Consider the following 26,939-nt stretch of genomic DNA (forward strand, 5'->3'; position numbering starts at 1 on the left):
TATCAGAAATAGCAAGGTACAGGATCAGAGTTCAGAGGAATAGTCAGGCAGGCAGAAGGTCATAACAAATAATACAATTCAATATTCCTAATGCTAAGGTGTGAGCTCCTTGATGTCAACACCTTTGGAAACTATGCTAGAACACAGAAACAGACAAGGTCTGAGTGCTACCACGTAGTGATCGCAACGGCAGACAACCAGCAAATGCCCAGCCACCAGTATATATATTATAGCGCTCTCTAGCGCCACCCTAAAGTGCTGGACCAATGAAAAGTGGTGGAAATGTCAGCTGACCGGCTTGGTCAGCTTACCTTCTTCTGGCTGTCATATAAACTCTGCCTCTCAGCGCACGCGCGCGTCATTCTGAACCTGTGTGGACTATCAGTCCCAGCCACACCAGTCACGCTTTGCAATGTCTCTGCTGGCCTGCACGCGGGGTGAGACGCACCGCTATCTGCACATGCGGTGGCCTCCCTGCGCCTGGTCAGACTGTCAGTAGCAGGCCTGTGCGCGCAAACCGCCACGTCAGACGCGGCGGTTTCTCCGCGTTCCGCTATGCCAGCCACGGAAACAGCTGCCTCATCCTGCGTTCATGCGGCAGCTTTTCCGCGTTTCTTCACAGTACCCCCCCCCCCCCCCCCCCCCTGAGGAGTGGACTCCGGACAGCTCTTTCCAGGCTTCTCAGCATGTAAAGCGTGGAATTCCCTTCTCAGTTTGTCAGCATGCATGCGACATTCAGGTACCCATGATCTCTCCTCAATACCATACCCTTTCCAATGAACCAGATATTGTACTGAGTTCTGAACTATGCGTGAGTCTAAAATCTTCTCTACCTCGTACTCAGGTTGGTCATCTATCATCACAGGAGGAGGAGGAGTGGGACCCACATGGACTGCTGGCTTAAGCAGAGACACATGAAAGGATCTTACGCCACGCATACTGGCAGGAAGATCAATGGCATAAGTAACATTGTTGATCTTTCTAGTTACTGGAAATGGACCCACAAACCTGGGCCCCAACTTGGCTGAAGGCTGTTTCAAGGTCAAGTGACGTGTGGACACCCAGACTAAGTCTCCTGGTTGAAACTTCCACTCTAAGGAACGTCTTTTGTCAGCTTGACCTTTCTGACTTTGAAACGCCTTCTCCGAATTATTTTTCACGATCCACCACACGTCCTTAAATGACTTTTGCCAGGCCTCCAGAGCTGGAAACGGAGTGGAAGCGATTGGCAATGGGGAAAATTTGGGCAGCTTCCCAGTAACTATCTGAAATGGACAGAATCCCGTGGAAGTACTTTTCAAATTATTGTGCGCAAATTCTGCGAAGGGCAAAAACTTGACCCAATCAGTTTGCGCTTCTGCAACATAACACCTCAAGAATTGTTCCAATGATTGGTTGACTCTCTCCGTCTGACCATTGGTCTGTGGGTGGTAGCCCGATGAAAATGACAGTTCCATGCCCATTTGGTGACAAAATGCCCTCCAAAATCTCGAAACAAATTAGACTCCCCGATCTGACACAATGTTTTCCGGAATGCCATGCAATCGGAAAACGTGGATGATGAACAAATCAGCCAACTCCTGGGCCGAGGGGAGTCCTTTCAAGGGCACAAAATGGGCCATTTTACTAAAGCGGTTGACTACCACCCAAATGACCGACATGCCCTCAGACCTGGGAAGCTCACCCACAAAATCCATGGACAGGTGGGTCCATGGCTCACTCGGGGTGGGCAAGGGCTGCAACGTTCCCACAGGTGCCAGCCGGGAGGGCTTACTTTTTGCACACACCGCACACTCTCTAACATACTCCTTGCAATCCGTTGCCAGAGAAGGCCACCAAGCGCACCTGGCAACAAGATCCTGTGTTCTGGAGGCCCCAGGGTGTCCCGCATTTTTGTGTGAATGGAACATCTGTAAGATCTGAAGACGGAATGGCAGTGGTATAAACATAACCCCTTCAGGCTTCCCCTCCGGGACGTCCTGCTGAAAGGGCCCTAACGTCTCCGTCCAGTCTTTCCATGTCTCAGTTGTTGCTAGTACCAGTCTTTGTGGGACAATGGTCTCTGGGGTAGAGGGCTGTGCTGTCTCTGGTTCAAAGCATGTGGACAGGGCATCTGCCTTAATGTTCTTGCTACCTGGAGTGTACATAATTATAAATCTGAACCTCGAGAAGAACAAAGACCATCGAGCCTGATGGGGGCTTAATCTCTTAGCTCCCTCTATGTATTCCAAATTTTTGTGATCAGTGTAAACTGTGATCGTATGTTCTGCTCCTTTCAACCAATGACGCCATTCTTTAAAGGCCAACTTGATGGCCAGGAGCTCCCTGTTGCCTATGTCGTAGTTTCTCTCTGCCGGAGAGAACCTACGACAAAAATAGGCACATGGGTGTAATCTACCCTGCAACCCTGATCGCTGAAACAGCACCGCCCCTACCCCGACCTCCGAGGCGTCCACCTCAACAATAAAGGGATAGGAAGTGTCAACGTGTCTTAGGATGGGTGCAGAGCAAAACAAGTCTTTTAAAGTGGAGAATGCTTGCAGAGCTTCTGGAGACCAGTGCGTAGTATCTGCCCCTTTTTTAGTGAGACTGGTGAGGGGTGCAATGACCGTGGAGTACCCCTTTATGAACCTTCTATAGTAATTGGCAAAGCCTAAGAATCTCTGAAGAGATTTTAACCCCACAGGTTGAGGCCATTCCAGCACAGCAGAGACCTTGGCAGGGTCCATAGACAGGCCCAAGGTGGAAATTATGTACCCTAAAAAGGTGACAGATGTCACCTCGAAGATGCATTTCTCCAATTTAGCGTAAAGCATGTTTTGTCTGAGTTTGTCCAATACAAATTTGACATGTGACCTGTGCTCAGAGAGGTTGTTTGAAAAAATAAGTATGTCATCCAGGTATACTAACACAAATTTGCCCAACACCTCTCTGAATACCTCATTGATTAATTCCTGGAAGACGGCCGGGGCGTTACACAGCCCGAAGGGCATCACCAAGTACTCGTAATGCCCGCCGGGCGTGTTAAAGGCCGTCTTCCATTCATCGCCCCTTCTAATCCGCACCAGGTTGTATGCACCCCGTAAATCTAATTTCGAAAAGATCTTAGCGTTGGTAACTTGTGTGAACAGGTCATCTATCAGGGGCAAAGGGTAGCGATTCTTCACTGTGATTTTATTCAGGCCCCGGTAATCTATGCATGGCCGCAGGCCTCCGTCTTTTTTCTTAACAAAAAAGAACCCTGCGCCAGCGGGCGACCGAGAGGGGCGAATAAACCCCTTGGCTAAATTCTCACGAATGTACTCCTGCATGGCCACTTTCTCTGGACCAGACAAATTGTAGAGATGACCCCTTGGGGGCATACAACCAGATTGGAGATCGATGGGGCAATCAAACGGGCGATGTGGAGGTAACATATCAGCAGCCTTGGGACGGAACATATCTGAATACTCGGAATATTGTACTGGTACCCCCTCCACATGAATCCTGGTCTGGCCCAATGTCACCCTCCCTAAACACTGCTGGAAACAATGGGTTGACCAGCTAGTTAACTGCCCAGTGGTCCAATTGATCTGTGGGGAATGAAGGTGCAACCATGGCATGCCAAGGATGACTGTGGAGGTGGTCATGTGTAATACAAAAAACTGTAATTTTTCGGTGTAGCACCCCTATAGTGACTTCCACCTCTGGTGTCTGAGACAGCGGATGATTACTTTGCAGGGGAGAATCATCTACTGCCGTAACCTGAATGGGTGGTTTTACGGGGGTGAGCGGAATACCTAATTTCTTTGCAAATTCGAAATCCATAAAATTTGCTGCAGAGCCTGAATCAACAAAGGCCTCGGAATCCTCGGTTTTAACTTCCTATGTAACAGTACAAGGAAGAAGTAACCGTTTATCTTCTAGGGGTAAGAGACGCGCTCCTAGGGTGTTACCCCCTACAACTCCTAGGCGGTAGCGTTTCCCGACTTATTGGGACAATTACGTACTCTATGACCCCCCTCTGCGCAGTAAAGACACAGCTGCTCAGACATCCTACGTCTTCGCTCCACTTGGGATAGATTCGACCGACTAATTTGCATAGGTTCGGGTGGAGGCGAGACGGAAGGAGGTGGAGTTACTGGGGGCGCAGCGTAGGACACCATCTTTACATGACTACTACCCCGGGTCTGTTCCTGATAACGTAGCCTGCGGTCGACTCAAATGGCCGATTAAATGGCCTCATCGACTGTTTTAGGTTCAGGCAGACTCAACATAAGATTTGAGACCTCATCTGACAGTCCCGATAAGAGACAATCTAAGAGGGCATAAGTGTCCCACCTGGCTGAAACTGACCACCTCCTAAATTCCGCTGCGTAATCCTCGACCGGACCCTTGCCTTGACGCAAAAGCTTGAGCTTCCGCTCAGAAGTCGCAGCAAGGTCTGGGTCGTCGTAAATTACTGCCACAGCTTTAAAAAATTCATCCACTGAAGTGAGGGCTAAGTCTCCGGTGGGCAAACTGTACGCCCATGTCTGAGAATCGCCTGATAACAAAGTCTTAATGAATGTGACCCTTTGGGCCACAGTTCCAGAAGATCGGGGTCTCAACTCAAAATAAGATAACACTCTACTTCTAAAATTTCGGAAGTCAGATCTGTAACCAGAAAATTTCTCAGGTACAGGCAAACGTATGTCAGAGCTAGGAGGGGATCGCACCTCATCCACTGCTGTCTGGAGGGTTTGTAAAGAACCAGACAAGGCTTCAATAATAGTCTTGTGGCTACCCAGCACTTGGTTGATGTTTTCCACCGAAGTGGCAAGTGCGCCCAGCCGGTCAGTGTGTGCGTCCATTTGCATTTTGGTCTGCCGTTCTGTAACGATCGGTGTAACACAGAGAGGGTCTGATTACCGGTGAACTACAGTATCACCGAGAATGCAGAATATACCCGATTATTGATGATCTGCAGTATCACCGATAATCAGATATATCTTACTAACCTCTGGACACCTGAGAGAGAAGTAAGTGATTGGGTGTAACAGTAACACTAGTGGACTGTACCTAAGGAGTAGGTACAGAGGCAGTAAGGAATACTGCACAGACGTATGCTCCTTCCGTAAGCCTAGACTCTCCTGGGGGAGGAGCTAAGCAGAATGTGGGAAGGGTAGAGCGTGAGTGACACCAATGAGCGGGTGTCACTAACAGATCTGGGAACTGCCTCTAACAGTAAGGCTAGTTCTCGAGGTCGGCCAAGCCAGGTCGTCAACACACAGACAGATAAAGTACAGGATCAGAAGGCAGATACAGAATCCAATAACAGGCAGGGTCAGGCAACGGAGAATCAGAATAACGAGGTACAGAATCAGGAGGCAGGTACAGAGTTTAGGAACGAGCAGAGGTTGGCAACAGGATATCAGAAATAGCAAGGTACAGGATCAGAGTTCAGAGGAATAGTCAGGCAGGCAGAAGGTCATAACAAATAATACAATTCAATATTCCTAATGCTAAGGTGTGAGCTCCTTGATGTCAACACCTTTGGAAACTATGCTAGAACACAGAAACAGACAAGGCCTGAGTGCTACCACGTAGTGATCGCAACGGCAGACAACCAGCAAATGCCCAGCCACCAGTATATATACTATAGCGCTCTCCAGCGCCACCCTAAAGTGCTGGACCAATGAAAAGTGGTGGAAATGTCAGCTGACCGGCTTGGTCAGCTGACCTTCTTCTGGCTGTCATATAAACTCTGCCTCTCAGCGCACGCGCGCGTCATTCTGAACTTGTGTGGACTATCAGTCCCAGCCACACCAGTCATGCTTTGCAATGTCTCTGCTGGCCTGCACGCGGGGTGAGACGCACCGCTATCTGCACATGCGGTGGCCTCCCCGCGCCTGGTCAGACTGTCAGTAGCAGGCCTGTGCGTGCAAACCGACGCGTCAGACGCGGCGGTTTCTCCGCGTTCCGCTATGCCAGCCGAGGAAACAGCCTCCTCATCCTGCGTCTATGCGGCGGCTTTTCCGCGTTTCTTCACAATAAATACACAGAATCAGTGACCTGCATTGGGGAAAATCAGAATTTTTGCGGGATAGGAAATCAGTATGTCCGAACATCCCTAGGCAGCACACACTCCAGTTTGGATGGTGAAGCAAAATTATATATTGTATATATCATACCACTGGCTGCTGTTACTATCATATACAGGCAGTCCCCGGTTAAAGAACGAGAAATGGACTGTAGGTTCGTTCTTAACCTGAATCTCTTCTTAAGTCGGTACATTGTGCCATCTTTGTCCCTTCTACCGCCTCTGTGCCTCCAGTGTCCCCCTCTGTGTCACCTCTGCCCTTAGTACCTGTCTATAAAAGTTTAAAAGCCATTTTTTCTTTGATTTTTTCAAAATCAGTTTTCTCAAAAAAATCCTATTGAGCATTTGTGGGAGGACGTTGAAAGATCACCCCAAAGCTTGGAAACAATCCAAACTGACCAAACTTAGAGCTGCTATTATGTCAAGGCCGCAGGTTCCGAGCCATTTACTCAAAAACTTCGAGGCACAATAACTCCTTTTTCCCCTGTGCTGTCAACCTCCTGAACTCACTTGACTGAACTAGCGAACATAACTCTATGTTGAATCTGGACACTGACACTGATCACTTTACTGTATTCTATTGCCCATTTTGCTCCCCTGTTTTTGTATATAGTACGGACTGTTCTGCACTTTTTGTCTCTGCATGTTTGTCATTTTGTACTTCCTGTGTTTACTATGAGCAAGTGTAAGGTGCCAAACCCAATTCCGGGCATGACCCAGTCGTGCTTGGCGAATAAACTCATTCTGATTCTGATTCTGAATATGGGTCAACATTTCTCAGCAACAGTATCAGGTAAATAAAATTTAAAGTTATTAATAATAAATTCACTATTTTTGTATACTGGGTTCCTGGCAATCCAGAGATACTTTTTTTTCAGATCTAAGCAGTTTTTTAATATAAACATTGCCCTTCCCCCCCCAGCGTCAGGAAAATGACTGCAGACTTATAAGCGCTCAGTAAGCACCCTACTTATGGGTCTCCCCCCGCCCCCTTGAAAGCCCCCATCTCCCACCTCCCCCAATTGTTTAAAGCCCACATTTCGCTTTAAAAGCAAAGCCTAAACAGTTACAATAAATAAATGAAAATGGAAATCTGTTGGAAATACAATAGCTGGCAACTGCAAAACATATTTCTTATTCTTTCAGGCGTAAAACAGATTGACAACTAATTTCTCATAAACACTGTTGATGTTTCCAGTACAATAGAGGATGGCAGTTATCTCAGCCTCCCTTTCAGCATCCATCTCGCTCTTCCCGCTTCTCCGAGAATGTCAACAAGGAGAATGTGCAAATACAATAATAGCCTAGATGACATCCGTCTGCAGCCAGAGACGAGCAAAGGCTCCTTTCATTCCAGCTAAAAATAACAAGAAATGCACTGTGGTACTCTCACCGCATCTGCCTCACCGGCTCGGCTCAAAATACAAGCTATTCATCGCTAGCTGGGCCAAGGAGCTCGCTATTCACCAGGGATGCTCATCTCAACCTCATGATCCCGAGTAACTTCTGATCATGAACCGTTTTTTGCGATCACGAGGTCGTAATCGGCATTAGTGATTGGCTCTTGATCACGAATGCTGATCACGAATGCACTTGTGATTGCACTTGTTACCCGACTTGTGATCACTAGTCGGTATTCGTGATTAAAAACCCACTGACTTAAAGAGGAACTCCAGCCTAAACAAACATACTGTCATGAAGTTACATTAGTTATGTTAATAAAAATAGATAGGTAATATAATCTCTTACCCACCCTGTTTTAAAAGAACAGGCAAATGTTTGATTTCATGAGGGCAGCCATCTTTTTGGTTGAAAGGAGGTGACAGGGTGCATGAGACACAGTTCCAACTGTCCTGTGACCTGAGCACCTCTCGCAGTTGGTAGGCAGCGTGAACAACAACATAGGAAATCCCATCATGCTCTGCACAGCATCAGGGGAAAAAAGCCTGGGCTTTTTTTCTTAGATGGGTGGAGCTTAGATAAAAATTCAGCTAAAAATGATGCTTTGGTAAGAAAAAGTTCTGATGCTGTGAAACTGTTAAAGAAACACCAAGCCTTTTCAGTTCTGCTAAGTAGATTTTTAGTCCGGAGGTTCACTTTAAGCGGTTAATATCAAAGCCCCCTTACATGCCAGGAACACCACATTTGCCAGATATGTTAAGAAGAACAGCTCGTGTGGCTGTTTATGTCACTACCCCCTATTACAGTGCCATCATTACAATCTCCTTATTCTAGTGCTTTTTATTAATGTGCTCATTATTATTCTGACCCCAAATTCAGTGCTTCTTTTTACAGTACCCCCTATATGCTCTCTATCATACTTCCCCCCAAGCCCCATGATAGGAAAACATGCCAAGGAATCCCTGCAAAGTATTCAAGGAACCGAGGTTGAGAAAGCCTGGTCTGGATCAATGGAAAGCCCCCATAGGAAATTCTGATATTTAGCCTTCCAGAATCTGGGCCAGTGGCAGCGAGGTAGCAGTAAGTTTGCAAACATCCGAGGTGCTGCAGTAGCCTTAAAAGTAAACTTTACCCAAGGCATAATACAGAAAAGGTTCACAAAGGTGTCATTTGGCCATAGCCAAATGACACCTTTGTATAAGTACATAGCCTTATCCATGGTTTGGTTTTTTTAAGCCTACTACAGCACCTCAGATTTTTGCAGACTTACAATACTTATGAAATAATATAGCCATACTGCTATTACTCAGAAGTTCCAACACACAATACTAGCAATAGGTTGAAAGAGCTGTGCATGTATCCTACTATCAGTGGAAAAGAGTTTGCAGTGAGAGTAGTCTGTGCATCATCAGTTCTTCAAACCAGAGGGGGGAATTACAGAAGAAACACACAGATGCAGAACAAAAACACACAGATGCAGAACAGAAACACACAGATGCAGAACAGAAACACACAGAAGCAGAACAGAAAGACAGAGGAAGAACAGAAAACACACAGAGGAAGAAGAGAAAGACGGATGAAGAACATAAAGACAGAGGAAGAAGAGAAACACACAGAGGAAGAACAGAAACACACAGAGGAAGAAGAGAAACACACAGATGCAGAACAGAAATACACAGAGGAAGAACAGAAACACATAGATGCAGAACAGAAAGACGGATGAAGAACAGAAACACACAGAGGAAAAAGAGAAAAACACAGAGGAAGAACAGAAACACACATATGCAGAACAGAAAGACAGAGGAAGAACAGAAACACACAAATGCTGAACCGAAAGACAGAGGAAGAACAAAAACACACAGAGGAATAACAGAAACACACGGATGCAGAACAGAAAGACAGAGGAAGAGCAGAAACACACAGAAGAAGAACAGAAACACACAGATGCAGAACAGAAAGACAGAGGAAGAACAGAAACACACAAATGCATAACAGAAAGACCGAGGAAGAACAGAAACACACAGAGGAAGAACAGAAACACACAGATGCAGAACAGAAAGACAGAGGAAGAACAGAAACACACAAATGCAGAACAGAAAGACAGAGGAAGAGCAGAAACACACAGATGCAGAACAGAAAGACAGAGGAAGAACAGAAACACACAAATGCAGAACAGAAAGACAGAGGAAAAACAGAAACACACTGAGGAAGAACAGAAACACACAGATGCAGAACAGAAAGACAGAGGAAGATCAGGAACACACAAATGCAGAACAGAAAGACAGAGGAAGAACATAAACACACAGAGGAAGAACAGAAACACGCAGAGGAAGAAGAGAAACACACAGAGGAAGAACAGAAACACACAGATGCAGAACAGAAAGACAGAGGAAGAACAGAAACACACAAATGCAGAACAGAAAGACAGAGGAAGAACAGAAACACGCAGAGGAAGAACAGAAACACACAGAGGAACAATATAAACACACAGATGCAGAACAGAAACACACATATGCAGAACAGAAAGACAGAGAAAGAACAGAAACACACAGATGCAGAACAGAAAGACAGAGGAAGAACAGAATCACACAGAGGAAGAACAGAAACACACAGATGCAGAAAAAAAGACAGAGGAAGAACAGAAACACACAAATGCAGAACAGAAAGACAGAGGAAGAAAAGAAACACACAGAGGAAGAAGAGAAACACACAGATGCAGAACACAAACACACAGAGGAAGAATAGAAACACACAGAGGAAGAACAGAAAGACACAGAGGAAGAACAGAAACACACAGAGGAAGAACAGAAAGACAGATGAAGAACAGAAACCGCATGTATTTTTACCTTTAAGAATTTCAATTTACAGCTTTGGCCTTGCCCTTTTATTTCTCAGCAGCTGAGGAAATGTAGTGTTTACAATGTTTACAGGCCAAAATTGAGAAAGCTAAACAAACAGTGAAACTTGTGAGTAACCAGTGCCACCTTGTGGTAAGCTGGAATAAATAACATCTACTTATACAGTCTTGATTGAAGAATGATTTCATTAAAATAATAAATGTGTGCACATTACATATAAGAAAAGTAATGCTAGCAATCAATTGAGGAATTTGTATTGATATCTGGTTGTTTAGAATGTATGCACCTAACATTCTTACAGTGTATTCTTACAGTAATTTTTTTTTTGTACAGCAGGCCTAAAATGAATAAATTATTAAGGTAGTGATTTTTTCCTCCTGTAATGTACACCATAAGAAGAAGCTGCCAGTCACGGTGAGCGGCAGATCTATCATTCTGCAGGAATGATGTCTTCGGAGCAGTCAGATGGGCCCAGCATCTGTTGAGCCTGATCAATCCTCTCCTGTCACAATAATGCCTGCCTCTCTTCATCTGCTGTCCTTCCTCTGCTAGTGTATATGATAGTTGGGAGAAGAGTTTTCTATAAGTCATTAGTAGAAGGAATGTCCTCATTCGAGTAGTCCACCACACTGGGACCAACACGGAGGTAAATTTAAGAGGATACATTGGAGAAACCACCATAAAATGTTAATATCCAACTATATTGTGTAAAATATTACACAATATTTACAATAAAAATGTTTTTTTTTGTCAAAAAACGATAACTCTTCAAAAACAAGAGGTCAGTCATTTCGAAAGGAGTTCATAGAGTTTGACAATTTTTGATGAGAGAAATTGTACACTTTGCTTGTATAATTGTTCAGGCAAAGACGCTAGTCTGTTTCGTGGATGGTATCAAACCTTCATCAGGCCTTTACAAAACAAAAGAATCTCCAATCAAAGGGCCAATGCACAACGTGCAATGGGCCTTCACAGCGTAAAAAGCAAATGTTCCAAGCAAAGGCACCGCTGCATCCTCCTGTAGGCCTCGGAATAAACGTGTAGGCTGCAAATGAGGCTTAGGACTCCTCCAGCCTAATAGGAGGCAATAAAAAGGGGTCAATTCATGAAGAACCACAACTTATAACAGTTCTTTGCCTTGTGCACCTGCTCAGGACTGATATGTACATATGATCTGAATGCTTAAGGCTGGTTTTACACCAGAAAACCAGCATTATAGATGTGGCGCGATCAGTTGATCACAACTGTAACGTTAAAAATAGCCTTTGAAGATTACTGCGGCAATGCGCGGTAATCTCACTTCTGGCTGCAAACCAAGCAAGGAGTCAGATTCGCTAGCGCTTACTTCTTGTGGCCGAAAAACAAATTGCATGGAAGTGTACTGACAAAATACGCAAACACAAAGAAGTTTAACATATCTGTGGCGCTTTGACTTACATGACTTCCGGTCGCAGGTGTTCGCTATGCGCTGTTGTTGTTGTGTTAAAACTGATATTTCCAGTGCATCGCACTATGGTAGGTATGAAATGCCCCATGGGTTACCATTGCTTTAGCGTTACCCTGTGGAAAAAAAGGGTAATGCAACACCATGAAAATGTTCTAAGGTGAAAGGGGCCTGAATGTCACCCCAAGATATGGATTTTTTACATGTTATCTCCATAAAACCCCAAAACCATCCCCTGACTGAAAAGGAAGGGGGAGGGGGGCAGTGTGCCATCCTTGGAAATACATTTTTACTGACAAAGCATAAAACATTTACTGTCAGAACACTTTTTTTACTGACATCTAATATTACTGAAATTAAATGAAAGATATCACACATGCGCCCTTACGTGCAATACACCGGCAACCACGTGGGGCTGCGAATGAGGAAGAAGAGTGCAGTGGCGGACACCGGACAGGTGAAGTATTAATGCTCGGCATCTGGAGGATGGGGGGGGGATGACTTTGATACATTTAAATTTGGGGGATGCAACCGGGGGTTTCCGTCACATTTATTCTCCATTATCGCAGCCCTTACCGCTGCACACCTCATTGAGCAAGAGAACCTGAGATTTTCCAGCATGTCCGGTTGATACATGCGATCGATACATGCAACCAGTTTTGGGCCGAAATTGGATTGATTGTATAGGCATGCTCTTGGTGGCACCGATTTTTATAATATCAATAATAATTGTCTTACCTGACGGTCGATTGGCCACCAAGTCTACAGCTGTATAGCCACCTTTAGCTAGAGCCGTGTACATTCCAGAGTGATACATGAACTGTTAGGCAGTAAGTGCTGTGATCTTCTAAGAAAGAGAGAGAGGTTTCTTTCTGACACCACAAAGTTTTTCATGGACTTTACTGACAACCCAGATTTGTTGACTTTTTTACTGACTGTCAGTAAATTTACTGACGGTTGGCAACACTGGAGGGGAGGGGGGGGTCTGTTTCTGTTTTCTCTTGGCTCATTGGAGATCATAAGTGATTTACCCAACCTGGACTGGTTTCTATTTAAAAGAAAGAAAAAAAAATTTAAATAAGTTTATTTTACTAGTAGTAATGGGCACAATTTTGCATCCAAATTCGTAATTAATAATAATAATACTAATAATAATAATAAATCATAATAATAATTATGATGCAAAATCATAATGTGACATTTCAGAAAAAAATAATTAATTTCATCTGTAATTGAAATGAGGAACAGTAATTTCACATTTTTGCATAATTTCATGCCAACTTTACCAGGTAATTTCACATTTTCACGTTATTTTCATGGTATTTCGTACCAAATTTAGCAGGTAATAGCACAGCTCTCATACATGCTATTGTCACAAAAAAAATGCTACATATGTTAAAGTGATCCTAAAGTAAAAAAAAAAAGACTTTTACTCACCTGGGGCTTCCAATAGCCCCCTGCAGCTGTCCGGTGCCCTCGCCGTGTCCCTCTGATCCTCGTGTCCCCGCCGGCAGCCACTTCCGGTTTCGCCATCAGGAGCCAACAGGCTGGGAACGCGAGTGATTCTTCGCATTCCCAGCCACAATTGTGCCCTCTATGCTGCTATAGCATATGGCATGAAGCATATAGCGCAATTGTGGCTGGGAATGCGAAGAATCACTCGCGTTCCCAGCCTGTCGGCTCCTGATGGCGAAACCGGAAGTGGTCGCCGGCGGGGACACGAGGATCGGAGGGACACGGCGAGGGCACCGGACAGCTGCAGGGGGCTATTGGAAGCCCCAGGTGAGTAAAAGTATTTTTTTTTTACTTAAGGTTCGCTTTAAAGAGTACAGTGGGTACAAGTCAAAAAATGTTTTTCAATTGACCTTGTAGTTTTTGAGAGAATCGATTTTAAATATGCAAAAGAAAAATGTTTTTTACACTCAGAGAAATGAGAGTTTAAAAACCATTGGTGACAATAGAATGTAATGGGGGTTTTGCTGTTAACCACTAAAGTGGGCACAAAATTACATGAAAATTACATGAAAATTGCACAAAAGCAATTGAATTCACAAATTATAATTACGTATGGCCATAATTGTGAGAATGTACCCAAAATTTTGGGTAACCGTAATTAGCTGATTAGGATCATAAACTTTTAACTAGTTGGAGAATATTTGCAAACCTCACTTTGAAAATAAGAAGGTTGCAGACAGAATAGTCATTTAACGGTTTCTTGAGTTCCTGGTGAGTTATCTCACCATAGTTCTCACTCAATACATTAATGCAGTAGAATATGCTTCCCCTGGCTACTGGAACTGGTAACTACAAGCACAGGGAAACTCTGCAAGCATTGGGGTCCCCCTCATCTCTGTTCACCAGCTTCTGTAGCCATCAGCAGCAAAAGCCTTCCCCTTTTTTCTGTTCTTAGAAGATTCAATCGGTGCCCTTCAGGTCATTTGGCCCAATTATCGAAATAGAATGTATAGCTTCAGAATCCTTGTTTTTGATACATAAGGTAACATGTTGGCACACCATTTATTAAGAGATTAGATGGTCTGTTTGGTTCTGTGCCTGGAAAATGGCTTCTATACATCTAGGCAGAAACTTCTGAGGATAAACAGTGCCTCAAAATAACTGGGAAGTGTAATTTCAGCTCACATGAATGGCTACAGCATCTTCAAGATGACAAAATCTACAAATGATATACGCGTCAGTAGATGTGCAATTAAAGGGTACCTAAGATGAAGAATAAAAAAGTTTTATACATACATGTTGCTTCCTCCAGTCCCCTTCAGGCTGATCGATCCCTTGTGGTCCTCCTCCGCAGGCTGAATCCTTTGCAAGGCGGCCCGGTCTCGGAGCACGCTCCCCTGTAGAGATGGCCCAGTTCACTGGCGAGCAGTATTCTGCAAACATCAGCTGTTCGGCAAAAAGTGAACATTTGGCATGTTCAATTCACCCCCTATACAACATCATTGAGATAAACTTTGACCCCTTACATCACAGTCACCAGAGACATGGCAGCCAATCAGCTAGCACCCCTATCTGGACCCCCCCCCCCCTTTTAAAAAAGCAGTTGCAGTGCCCATATTGGATTAATCCTCTGCTGGCTGCTGACTGTAGTGAGAGCAGGGTCAGACTTACTGCAGATAGGTAGGGAAAGCATTAGCTAGGCCTGTGTTGTTGTTCCTCACTTGCTGTAAAAGCACCCCAAACAGCCCTTTTGAGGGCTAGCACATCGGTCTCCTGTGTTTTTTGTGTGTGACACCCCACAGCCTACTGACACCCAGAGCTGTGTGCACACTACTGCTGTTGCCTCATTAAGTTGCAAGCACAGTACCACTCCAGTGCATTATTATTTCACTGTATTCTGATAGGACTATTGTATCTCTCTGAGCCCACTGACACCCAGAGCTGTGCATATTGTGATTTCTGCCCTTTAGGCATTAAAACCTGACTTTGCGTCAACTCCGTAATGTTTGGTGGGACTTTTGGCATAGATCCCCCTCCAGCATGCCCCTGTCCAGGTGTTAGACTCCTTAAAACAACTTTTCCATCACTTTTGTAGCCAGAAACAATCTTTATAGGTTTTAAAATACCCCTGTCCATTGAAGTCTATGGCGGTTCGCCAGATTCCCCTGTCCGCAAACATTTTATGCGGAAAGAAAATTCTATGTTTGTGACATCTTTACTCCCCTTTTGCGCTCCTGCAGCTGAGAGCGTTCTGCCTCTGCGTAGGCACAGAATTCTCTTGGTGGTAGGGGTGCAAAGTGGGGCATGCTCCCAGGCCGTACATGGGCAGTACTTGTAAGATTACTGGGCCACCTACTGGAGGAAACAGGCGGCGGGCGAGGATGGCGACGAGGGACCAATTATCCTGCAGGAAGCTGGAGGAAGCCCCAGGTATGTATAAAACTTTTTTTAATCCTCATCTCAGGTTTCCTTTAAACATTTTGGCAGATGGAATAAGTCTGATGGATTATATGTAGTAGAAAATGTTAACGGGTGTAAAGTGTAAAGTGTGCTCTCCGGCGTGTTTCTAAATATAGCATGCACAGAGCACAGTGTCCAAATACAAATGCTGCTCTCTGCTTCCAAAAATCCTGTGTTCATAATTTGGGGAAGATCAGAGACGGGAACATCCGCCAGTGGCGTAAGAAATGCTATGTCTAATAACAGCAAAAGAAAAGGAAAAAGGTTGAGATAAAATCTAAAAAAAGATAGATCTAAAAAATCTTAAGCTCGCCATGCCCCACTCGATGTATTGCCAGATCAACCATTAGACAGATCCCTCTCTGATTCAATCTGATCTATTGCCTGCCCACACACTGCACAGAAATTTCCAATAGATGTCCACATCAAATTTATTGGAAATTGTCCTCACCCTGCCGCTTTCCCGAACCCATACTTGCAACTCCTGGACACCTCCAAGAGATGGATTATGATATAATGGGGCCTGAGGCAAGGTAGAGGATTTGGCACTCCCTTGTGGTCAAAGTGGAGAGAGATTATAGAGATTAGAGAAAGTGGCAAGTGGACCCCTTGACACACTCTAGACCTAGGCACTTGCTTAGGGTGCCTGGTGAATGATCCTGCTCTGCCACCTCCAGTGTTCGGCGTCACCTAGAGCGCTGGTACCACGTTACTCTGCACATGTTAGGACATCACAACATGTGCCAGCGCTACGTGGAACAGGCGGCCACTGGAGCAGGCATGGTCGCAAGAGCCCATTTCCGTTTCTGGGACAATTCCGCATTCCGTCATATAGAAATTCCGTTACCGTTCCATTCTGACGGTATTCCGGGGCTGTTCCGCGGAATTCCGACGTATACGGAATTCCGTCGGAAAAATCTCTCTTTCTCTCTCCTCCTCCTCCTCCTCCATCCATCCATCCTCTTATATCATGCAGTAGGGAATTGCAGATTTTCAAAACAGCTTATATACCATAGCTGGGATTTGAACCCAGGATGCAGTGTATAGTAGGTATCTGTCTTAACCTCTAGACCATGACCCACACTACATGCTAAAGCTGGCCTAGCATAAACCATACTACCATTATGATCAATTTGATAGAAAAAGTAGCATGATTAAGGATTTGTACTTTTTGAAAAGCATGCTTATATACCATAGCTGGGATTTGAACCCAGGACGCAGTGTGTAGTAGGTATCTGTCTTACCCACTAGACCATCAACTACACTCAGGGCCAGGCTGAGGCAGAGGCTGGAGAGGCTCCAGCCTCAGGGCGCAGTGTAGGAGGGGGTGCACAATTCATTCAGCTGTCATTCCCAATTGTGTTTGAAGCAGAAAGAAATAAGAAAAGGTGATACATGGCAGCGACTGCAAGCCAAGAATTATAAAATTTCCGCGGAATTCCGTTTGAGAGGTATATGAATTCCGTTTTGACTATCGGAATTAACCTAATTCCGTCCGGAATCGCGGAATTCATAATTCCGCGGAATTTTCCGAGCCCCCTACACTGGAGGAGGCAAGGAGATGCAATGTTGAATTGGTGGGCGGCACGATGGGGACTATACACTTAAACTGTAACAATAAAAAACAGCCCCTGGCGGATACTTACCTAGGGAGAGGAAAGCCCCTGAATTCTAATGAGGCTTCCCCCATCCTGCTAAGCCTCAGGGATCCAGCGTTGGCAGCCCCCAAAAATACAGCTGATAGGCCTGTTGGCTGTGGTGCAGGCGCAGCGGCACCTGCAATATTTACCTTCTCGGCTCCAGCTCTGGGGCAGAATCGGCCTGATTGGGTTCAGATATTTCCTGTGCTGGAGCCAGGAAGGTAAATATTTACATCGTCACTGTTCGGAGGCTGCCAGTGCTGCATCCCGGAGGGCGAAGAGGACGGGGAATCCAGAAGCTTCCTTCTCCCAAGGTAAGTATCGCCCAGGGGCTTTTTTTTTGATGGATTCCCTTTAAGGGGACACCAGCTGGGGGTCCATTGAGTCCTTCAGTTGTCATGATATTGAACACTGTTTCTGCCGCGCACTCGATCGAGCCCTTGCCACTGAGATTCATCCACCAATTTTAATCGAACCAATGCCGGTCAGAAAACGAACAAAAGATTGATCAGTGGGCCATGTTCCAAAAACAATTCTCTTCCGATTAGATAAAACCATTAAAGTGGACCCAAATTAAAAATACAAGATTTCAGAAATAAAACCTATTTTCTAAATTATTATAATAAATAGCAGCCTTTTTTCAGCTGCATGATGACAAATATAAAATATTTTACATTTATTGGAGGAAACCCTCCCTTCTTTTCAAATTGACGGGATTTTTCCGGCAAACTGGTGGAATAGATGGTGTCTGGCAATGGAGGAATTGCTAATGGCTGCCCCCAGTATAACCCTAGATATAAAAAGAGAAGGGTGAAATACATGCACTGAAATGCTCATAGGCTTGAAGGAGTGTTTATTTATCTTTGTATGTGTCAGAGTGGTGCAACTAAATATTTTTAATAAAAAAAAGTTTGGTTTGGGTCCGCTTTAAATCGCAAAGTTGATCAATATCGAAGTGGGCAGAAGGATGGCTATGGAGTTGATGGACTACTAGGGGTTGGAGGAAGTCCCAGGTAAATAAAAATATTTTTCCCATTCAGCTCAGGTACACTTTAACCCATTAGTAGCTTTAATATAGTTATCTTGTATGAGATAAGTGCACTGCCTTTGACCTGAGTCGGCAGAACTCGTTGTGCTGTAAACTCCTGGAATGCTTTGATCTCTCTCTACGAACAGAAGTCCTCTGTTCTTGTCTCACACTGCCCCCTACTGGCAAGTGGCCATACATACACATTACAGCAGTACTAATTACAAGCAAGGAAAATGTAACAAGTAAGAAACAAAAAGAAATGTGCTAAAATAATTTGGCCTGGATCACTTGCAAGCCTCGAAATAAATTGTCTGCTAAAGAGGTAAACTCTTCTGTTTCAGCATAGGACATGAAGTGGGCCCGCTACAGGTTCGCTTAAAAAAAAAAAAGAAAAGAAAAAGAAGAGACAAGAACTCATAAAACAGGTCATATTACAGCCTCCACGCCATCTAAATATTTACAGCTCTAAGAAAAGGCTACAAAAAATAAAAAAGCAGAACGAGCGGAAAAGATCCATCTGTAAGAGGCGAGATGATTGAGCATACTTTGAGATATAACTGGGCCGTGGAGACTGCAGAGAAAAGAGCACATAAAAGATTTTATTATTCAAAAACTGTTGTTAGATACAATGAGCACATCTGTCTATCATTCCCGGCAAAATTCTTGGCAGCCGTTTTTTCGCTTGTGGCGATCATGAATACATTCTGATGCGCAAACAGTTTAGCAGGGCCTATTATTAACGGTAAAACCCGTGCCGTCTGCCATGTGCGGCGAGGAGAGGAGATACCTTGTTAAAAATTTTCAGCTACGTTGGCTGGAATGTTCCACTGGGGACCGACCCACGTCGAAACTTTTAATATGCTGTAGAAGTGCCGCAGCAATTCGGAAAGCGGCAGGAGTTTCATAAGCGCGGAACGCACAGCGGGAGAGGACGAGAGATTCTCGAGATCTCAACGCAATTACAGGCTCGGCGTTTGAAATGAAATGTCACACCTATCTGCTGGAAACGGGCTTTTAAGAGGACTCGGGACACAGCTGATGCTGAGGGTTCACTCTCGGGGCTGCAGACGTAACCAAATATATTACATCTGACGTTACTGGCGGGTTTTAGATGCAGAAAACGCCGCCCGAAAACATGTCGATCATCTCCGACACGTTATACGTTAGCTGAAGATGCCAGTAAAATTGCTGCAACCAGGGGCGTAACTAGAAATCACTGGGCTCCCCTGCAGAACTTTGGATTGGGGCCCCTACCCCCCTCACTTTCAGCACAGGGAAACTGAGAAGCAATGTTCTTCAATTGGCTAGCGCACACTAGAATGTGTTTTCCCCATGCAGATGAAAACAGACAGCAGTGAAGCGCTGTGCACATTTTCTCTATCATTTACATTAGCTTCTGTGATAAAACATGCATGCTTTCACTCATATGGTGTGCAGAAAACGCATACAGAAAAACGTCAGACGAGTGTGTTCCCAGCAACAGCTTCTTATTACACTCACTCTGTCCTCCTCTGATGGTGCAGAACTGGCTCGGCAGACTCCTCCAGCATCACTACAGTACACAGCACTTGGGAATGGGATGGAGAGGCTGGGGGCGGGGCGTTGTACACAAGACCCTGCTGCACACTGAATAGGGACTGTCTACAAATCTTTGTCTGCAAAACCTTGTAACATTCATTATCAGTGGCTGAGCAGATGCAGTCATTAGAAAAATTGTGCAAAGCACAGTAAGTTTTTTTTCTTTCTGTGCCCTTAGTTGTCAGTCTCTCAGGACAGGGAAAATACATTTCTCCCCCAATGGGGCCCCTGCGGCTTCTGGGCCACCCTGCGGCTGCATCCCTTGCAGGGTCTATTGTTACGCCCCTGGCTGCAATCATAAAGGTGCCTAATTTCTGGAGCTGTGCTAAAGCACTATCAACCACATTTTTATCCCATAAAGCCCCAGACCCCAGTCAGGGCCGGTTCAAGTAACAATTAGGCCCTAGGGCAAAATTAGCCTGGGGGCCCCCCAACAGACACCCCCTGACCAAAAAGCGCCATTAGAGGCCCTTTGTTGCAGCCAAATTTCCCTCCTGGGCCCCTGAGCTGGCTGCTGACCCTCCCCCAATCACCTCCCAACTTAACAGACTCTGCAGAGTTCCTGGGGAGCAACAGTTAAGATGGGCTCGGGGCCCTGGGGCAACTGCCCATTTTTTCCTATGGTAGCTCCGGCCCTGACCTCAGTGCAGGAATATTGCTGTGCGCACTTAGCGCATGGCAAATATTACCATTAGTACCAGCAGCAATGCTGCTATTAGTGCTATTACGTTATTAGGGCAGTCCGCAGTACTCGAGTAATGCAAGTGTTGCTAAGGTAATGCACATTACTAATGATAATACTTATTTGTAAGGAAGTGCTGCCAAAAGCCTGCTGTTTGCAGAAAAGAATTTGCAACAAGATGCCGGGCTGCTGCGGATGGCTGGTTCAGACGTCTACCTGAACCAAGCCTAAAGTTAAGAGGATATGGGTCATTGTATAAAATCATTCATAATTGCAATGCGCAAAGTTTAGTGCATTGCACCTAAACCATTCCTGTATTGCTCATGGAATGGTTGGCAGCGCAAGCAATACATATACTTAAAGGGAACCAGAGACGAAGCACCCTTGTGTATTTTACCATATATATCAGTGGGAACATTAGAGAAAACACCTACCCTGCTCTCTGTTTCATCTTCACTGCTGAAAGTGTCTGTTATCAGCTGTGATAAGATTCCCGGACTGAGCATTCAGTCTGGCTTTGCAGGGAATAATTATAGCTGAGTCATTATAGCAGAGCCACAAGGGGGCAGGCTTGGGCTTGAAAAGACACCAGAGAAGACAGACTCAGCTATAATCTTTCCGTAGCAAAGCCAGACTGAATGCTCAGTCGGGGATTCGTATCAGAGGTGATAACAGTCAGATTAAACAGAGAACAATGAAACAAAGAGCAGATTAGGTGTTTACTGTCATATTCCCACTGATTTATAAGGTAAAATACAAGAGGGTGCTTCATCTCTGGTTCTCTTTAAAGTGTAACTGTCGGGCATAAAATCAAAAATCAATTCTTTATTTTTATCTGGTAAAGTAATAAGGATGTTAATCAGGCCATCCAAAAGTTAAAATCACTATTACTTTTCTTGCTGATAAATGATCATTCCCCAGTTTACCTGACTCTTATTTGGTACGTTGCCGCACAAAGGAAGTTGCAGGGCATGCTGGGTTGTCCTTTTTTGCTTCTGCATATTAGTTAAGTCTGAGGGGAAATGAAGCAAAAAAACGACAACCCAGCATGCCCTGCAACTTCCTTTGTGCGGCAACGTACAAAATAAGAGTCAGGTAAACTGGGGAATGATCATTTATCAGCAAGAAAAGTCATAGTGATTTTAACTTTTGGATTGTCTGGTTAGCATCCCTATTACTTGTTTACCAGATAAAAATAAAGAATTGATTTTTGATTTTATGCCCGACAGTTACACTTTAATCCTGGTACACACTTCCAATAATGATTGGCCAATCACTGACCAATTTTACCAACTCCATGTAGTATGATGGTCAACAGATAATGAATACTATGAGCAGATTGTGTAGGTAAACCCTCGTACTACATGTAGGTGGAAAAATTGGTCAGCGATTGGCAAATCATAATTGAAAGTGTGTACTCTGTAATTTTAGCCCAACTGGGAAGCATTGGACCAATCAGAGAATGTAGCGTCAATTAGGAAATATTTGACCAATCAGAGAATGCATAATCGGGATTGGAAAATGGAAATATACAGAATTGGTAAACGGCAGTGGCGGAAATCGGAAGTTCCGACCATCCTTACTCAGTGGCGTAACAATAGGGGCTGCAGGCCTTACAGCTGCGGGGGAGGGGGCTGGGGCCCTTCTGGAGCGTGCTCAGGGCTGTTTTAGGGCAGGAGGGATCGCAGCATGAGGGGAGAGCATTGGTCACACATTGGTGGGGAGGAGGGACACTCCCCCCCCTCACCTCGGGCCCTCCCCTCAGTGCTCCCCCTCCAGCATCAATCAGTGGCAGCAGGCGGCAGGCAGGAAGGAACACATACCTTCATGCGTTCCAATCTCCAGAGGTTCCGCTCTCTAAGTGTCTGAGGTTACTTCCTGTTTAAACAGGAAGAAGCGTGAGGCGCTTAGAGATTGGACCTCCATGGTGGATGGAGGTATGTGTTCCTGCCCGCTGCCTGCTGCCACTGATTGATGCTGGAGGGGGAGTGCTGAGGGGAGAGCCTGAGGTGAGGGGGGGAGTGTCCCTCCTCCCCACCAATGTGTGACCAATGCTCTCCCCTCATGCTGCGACCCCTCCTGCTCCCCAAAACGGCCCTGAGCGGGCCCCAGGTGGGGGGGGGGTATCCAAATTTTTGCAGGGGGGCCCGGTGATTTCTAGTTACCCCCACTGTCCCTACTGTTGGGATTAAAATAAAAATGTTCACTTTAGTGGTCTTTGTAGTGTTCCCCACAGGAAGCCTTAGCATAAGAAGCCATATGGAAGTTCATCATTCTCGCCACGTGGTCCACTAAGCTGTGGCTGAGATTGTTTTGCGAAGAACGGTGCCTCCACTTCATTCTTACGTCTCACCAAACATTGACTGTTCTCTCCCGTAGCGAAAAATAATCTTGATGAATTTTTTCCCGTCCTTGATCAAGCTCAGAGCTCCGCGGAGCAGGAAGGAAACTGATTAGCAGCGCATTGTGTTTTCAACGCTCTTCGTGTTTCTTGGCTCTCCTCGTTTTTGACCTACATGAGGTCTGAATGCAGTCACGAAGTCCTGGGGTACGGAATAATGGAAAACCAGCTCTGAAATGACTTTACAGTTTTCGTCTCTCCAGCCTCTTGAAAAGCCGAGGTAGCAGAGCTCGCTGTGATTCCTTTATTTTTTTAAACAGCGGTACTTGCTTTCAAAACCCGTCGACTTATTTAGCTGATGACATTGTAATGGAGTTTTTCACGGTGATAAACAGCTGTTAGAGCCTCGTTGTGCTGTTTTTCTTCTGCTCACCACGGAGTGTTCGGGTTTTAGGAGAGGGATGTGAATCGCTTAGCTGTGCATTTAAAAATTCTATCAACACCCCCTTGTGTTTGGCTGGTATACCTTCCAGATAGACAAACCTATGGGGTGCAATCACATGCAAAGTATCTAAACTCTGCCGGCATGTTATTTTGGCACCATGGCATCAGAGCTTGGCAGATCGGGTGCAGAATAGCGGGGTTCATTTAATTACCCCAACATCCTCAAAGTTGTCCCAAAGCAGGTCATCTGAGGTGCACAGTGCCAGATGACAGTGCAGCTATGCGGCTATAACTACAATGCTACAGTTCGTGTCCCATGTAAGGGGAATTCAGGGTTCCAGCAATCGGGTGACATTTTTCTGGTTGAACTCGATGGACGTATGTCTTTTATCGACCCTAATAACTATGTAAGTATGTGATCGCCGAGGCACGGGAAGCAACAAAGGAAGAACGAGATCAGCACTGGAGATTGACGAGAAGACGCCGGGAATGCGCTCACAGGGAAGCCAGCGAGGGATCCCGCACACCAGGAACATGGATAAGTCAGGTTCAGGCTCGTTCCTAACTACTTGCCGACCGTTCCACGCCGATTAGCGTGAACTGCTTGCAATGGGGCTAGCAGGAGATAATTTGCGCCGATGCGCACGCATCTCCGCTTGGAAGGCTAGGAGACTGTTATGGTGGCCATACATGGTACAATTGTTTCATACAATCTTACCATAGTATAAGGGTAAATTAAGTGAATATACTGTTAGGATAATTTAGGCAGTTACCTTATACTACATAGAATTGGTAAGATTGGATGAAAAAATTGTACCATGTATGGCCACCTTTAGACTGTTAGATGACGAAACCGCTGTCTATTAACATAGTACAGCGCTGGGATCTAAGGCAGCGCTGTACTGGAGACAGCCGTGTGACACGGCTGTCCCCCTGGGACACAGGAGAGCAATCGGCTCTCATAGGCTGAAACCTAAGACTGCCGATCACCATGATTGGCTGGCCGGGGGAAAGGAAGGATTTAAGAAAAATAAATAAATAGTAACATTTATTTAAAAAAAGAACATAAATATTTATAAAAAAAAATAAACACTGGGGGAGCGATCAGACCCCACCAACAGAGAGCTCTGATGGAGCGGAGAAAAGGGGGGGAATCACTTGTGTGCTGAGTTGTGCGGCCCTGCAGCGAGCCCTTAAAGCTGCAATGGCCCAATTTAAGAAAAATGGCCTGGTCTTTAGGGTGGTTTTAACATCGCGGTCCTCATCGTGGTGGTTGAAGGAAGCATCAAGCAAATTTGGCTGCCCCATGATATACTTACCAGAGGCTTCCTCCAGCCCCTTGAAGCCGACATGTACCACGCAGTATCGGCCCAGGGTCCCCGCCGTTGCAGAGGCCAACCTCCTCTACTGCGCCTGCGGGGAACGTCGCTCTCAATCAAGTCCATGTTGTCTGCAGCGTACTGCGCAGGTGCAGTAATTCTGTGCCTGCGCAGTACGCTGCAGAAAATGTGGACTTGACCCAGGAAGTACTTCCTGGCTTTTGGCTTAGCTTCCGATTGGAGGAAGCTAGCGGAGGCGGGGAGCTGCGGTGGGTGGAGGGAGCCAGTAATGGAGCAGCAGCCATTGACAAGCGCAGGTAACTAGCAGGCTAGCTATAAGCAGATTGTCGCTAGCCTGGCGGTATTTTTCAGGGGTACACAGCAAAGGCGGGGGGGGGGGGGGGGGGGACGAGAGGGGACTGGGGCCAGTGGAGAAGGACTCAGAGGGGCATGTCACTGTGCACAGGGCATGCCTCTGTGTACTATTAGGCTAGTGAGGTTAATACAAAGCCTGCATGCAGCAATTTAGAATAACATGATCAGTTACAAAAAAGCACTGTGAACAGGCCCATACAATTGTATGGGCAGTGAGTTGACATGCAGACTGAACTGGCCCTAAAAGGGGAAAAAATTCCTTCCCGACTTCAGATGGCAGCAAGATAAAATGACCAGGAATTACCTAGTAACTATAGGTTGCTGAATTTGTCTTGTTGGGGGCCTCATGATTGCTGAATTTGTCTTGTTGGGGGTCACATGATTGCGAACTGCGAGACTATAGAAAAGCTGAATCATCATCATGAGACAATAGCATTAAACCTTTTTTAGCTTTTTAAAACGGAAAATAAAACTGGGAGGTTCTAAAAAAAATATATACATTTTTCAGGAGTAGGATGGATGAAATTGTTTTTCTTCAGAGTTTATTTTCAACTTGGATTTTCCATAATGTTCATGTATGAGTTAAAACGTTTGTATGTAGTTTAAATTGCTGTTGCCACTTGCGATAGATAAGTGACTTTTGGGTTGCAGTTTGGACACTCGGCCTCCAAAAGGTTCACCACCACTGTCCTAATCTAATGTCCCACATTGCTAAGTTCATGTAAATTTGTCTCCACCCGTGGCCACACCCGCATTCTGGTCCATGGCCACACCCATTTTTCGGCGCTACGCGCGCCGATCAACGGTACCCTCGTGTTTTCTGACTTCGCCATTATTTTAAATTGCATTTTGTGAAAAGTGCTGCTCTAACTGTCCTTTAATTGCATTTTTTCCGGGGGGGGGCTCTAGCAAGAGCCTTCGGCCCTCCACCATGGGGTCTGAAAAAAAAACGGCCCTCCATGCCCATGAAGTTTGACAGCACTGTTTTAGAGCAAAAATTTAATTTTTAGTTTCAACCTACTTTTTAACCTGGCTGACACTTTTATAAATGGACGAGTAAGAAAAAAACGCTGCTGTTTGCAATCCAGCCTCAGCATTTTTCTTGCAAGCGACCTCTTCGTCCCATTAAGTGCTTTCAAAAATAGGCGAATTTCGAGAGTAAGAAAATGCAGTAGAGTTCTATGAGCATTTCATCAGTAAGACTGAGGAATAATGCAAGGATGATTCAACGCTCCTATTTATCAATATCCGCAGACATTACTAATCTATTTTCTCTGCATTTGGCTGGATGGGTTGTGGATTTTCTGCGGCGATAAGAATTCTTCCTTCGCGCGTTGCTCCCGCCTCTCATACTTCATCACGGATTGGGTAATACACCTCTAATTTGTTGTATTTCTCGGCTATCGTTTTTACATCCAGCTTCATTAGTTTTAAACTGGTGTTCATTAATTTGAGTCATCACCATCGCGGCTAATTGAGGAAATGCAAAGTGCGTATTTCCTGAGGTATACATCACCCTCTGCGCCGGGTGTCAGTTATATAAATAGATTAGATTAATATCTGAGCTTGGGAAAACATCAGGCAAGTCGGAACAACCAATAAATCAAGGAACAGATGAGAACGTTTTACAGTTTACCTACAACCTCGTCTTTCACCAAAACTGTTAAAGGAGTCTGAAGCTAAAAAGAAACAAAAACAGGTACTTACCTAAGGAAAGGGAAGGCTCCGGTTGTTATAGAGCCTTCCCGTTCCTCTCACGGTCCCACGTTCCAGCGATGTCACCCTGTTCAAATCACCCATCACGGGACGCTTCGGGGGCAGAGTGCTCCCGAAGACGGATGGCTCTGTACT

This window comes from Hyperolius riggenbachi, chromosome 1 (assembly GCF_040937935.1).
Source record: "Hyperolius riggenbachi isolate aHypRig1 chromosome 1, aHypRig1.pri, whole genome shotgun sequence".
Classification (NCBI taxonomy): Eukaryota; Metazoa; Chordata; class Amphibia; order Anura; family Hyperoliidae; genus Hyperolius; species Hyperolius riggenbachi.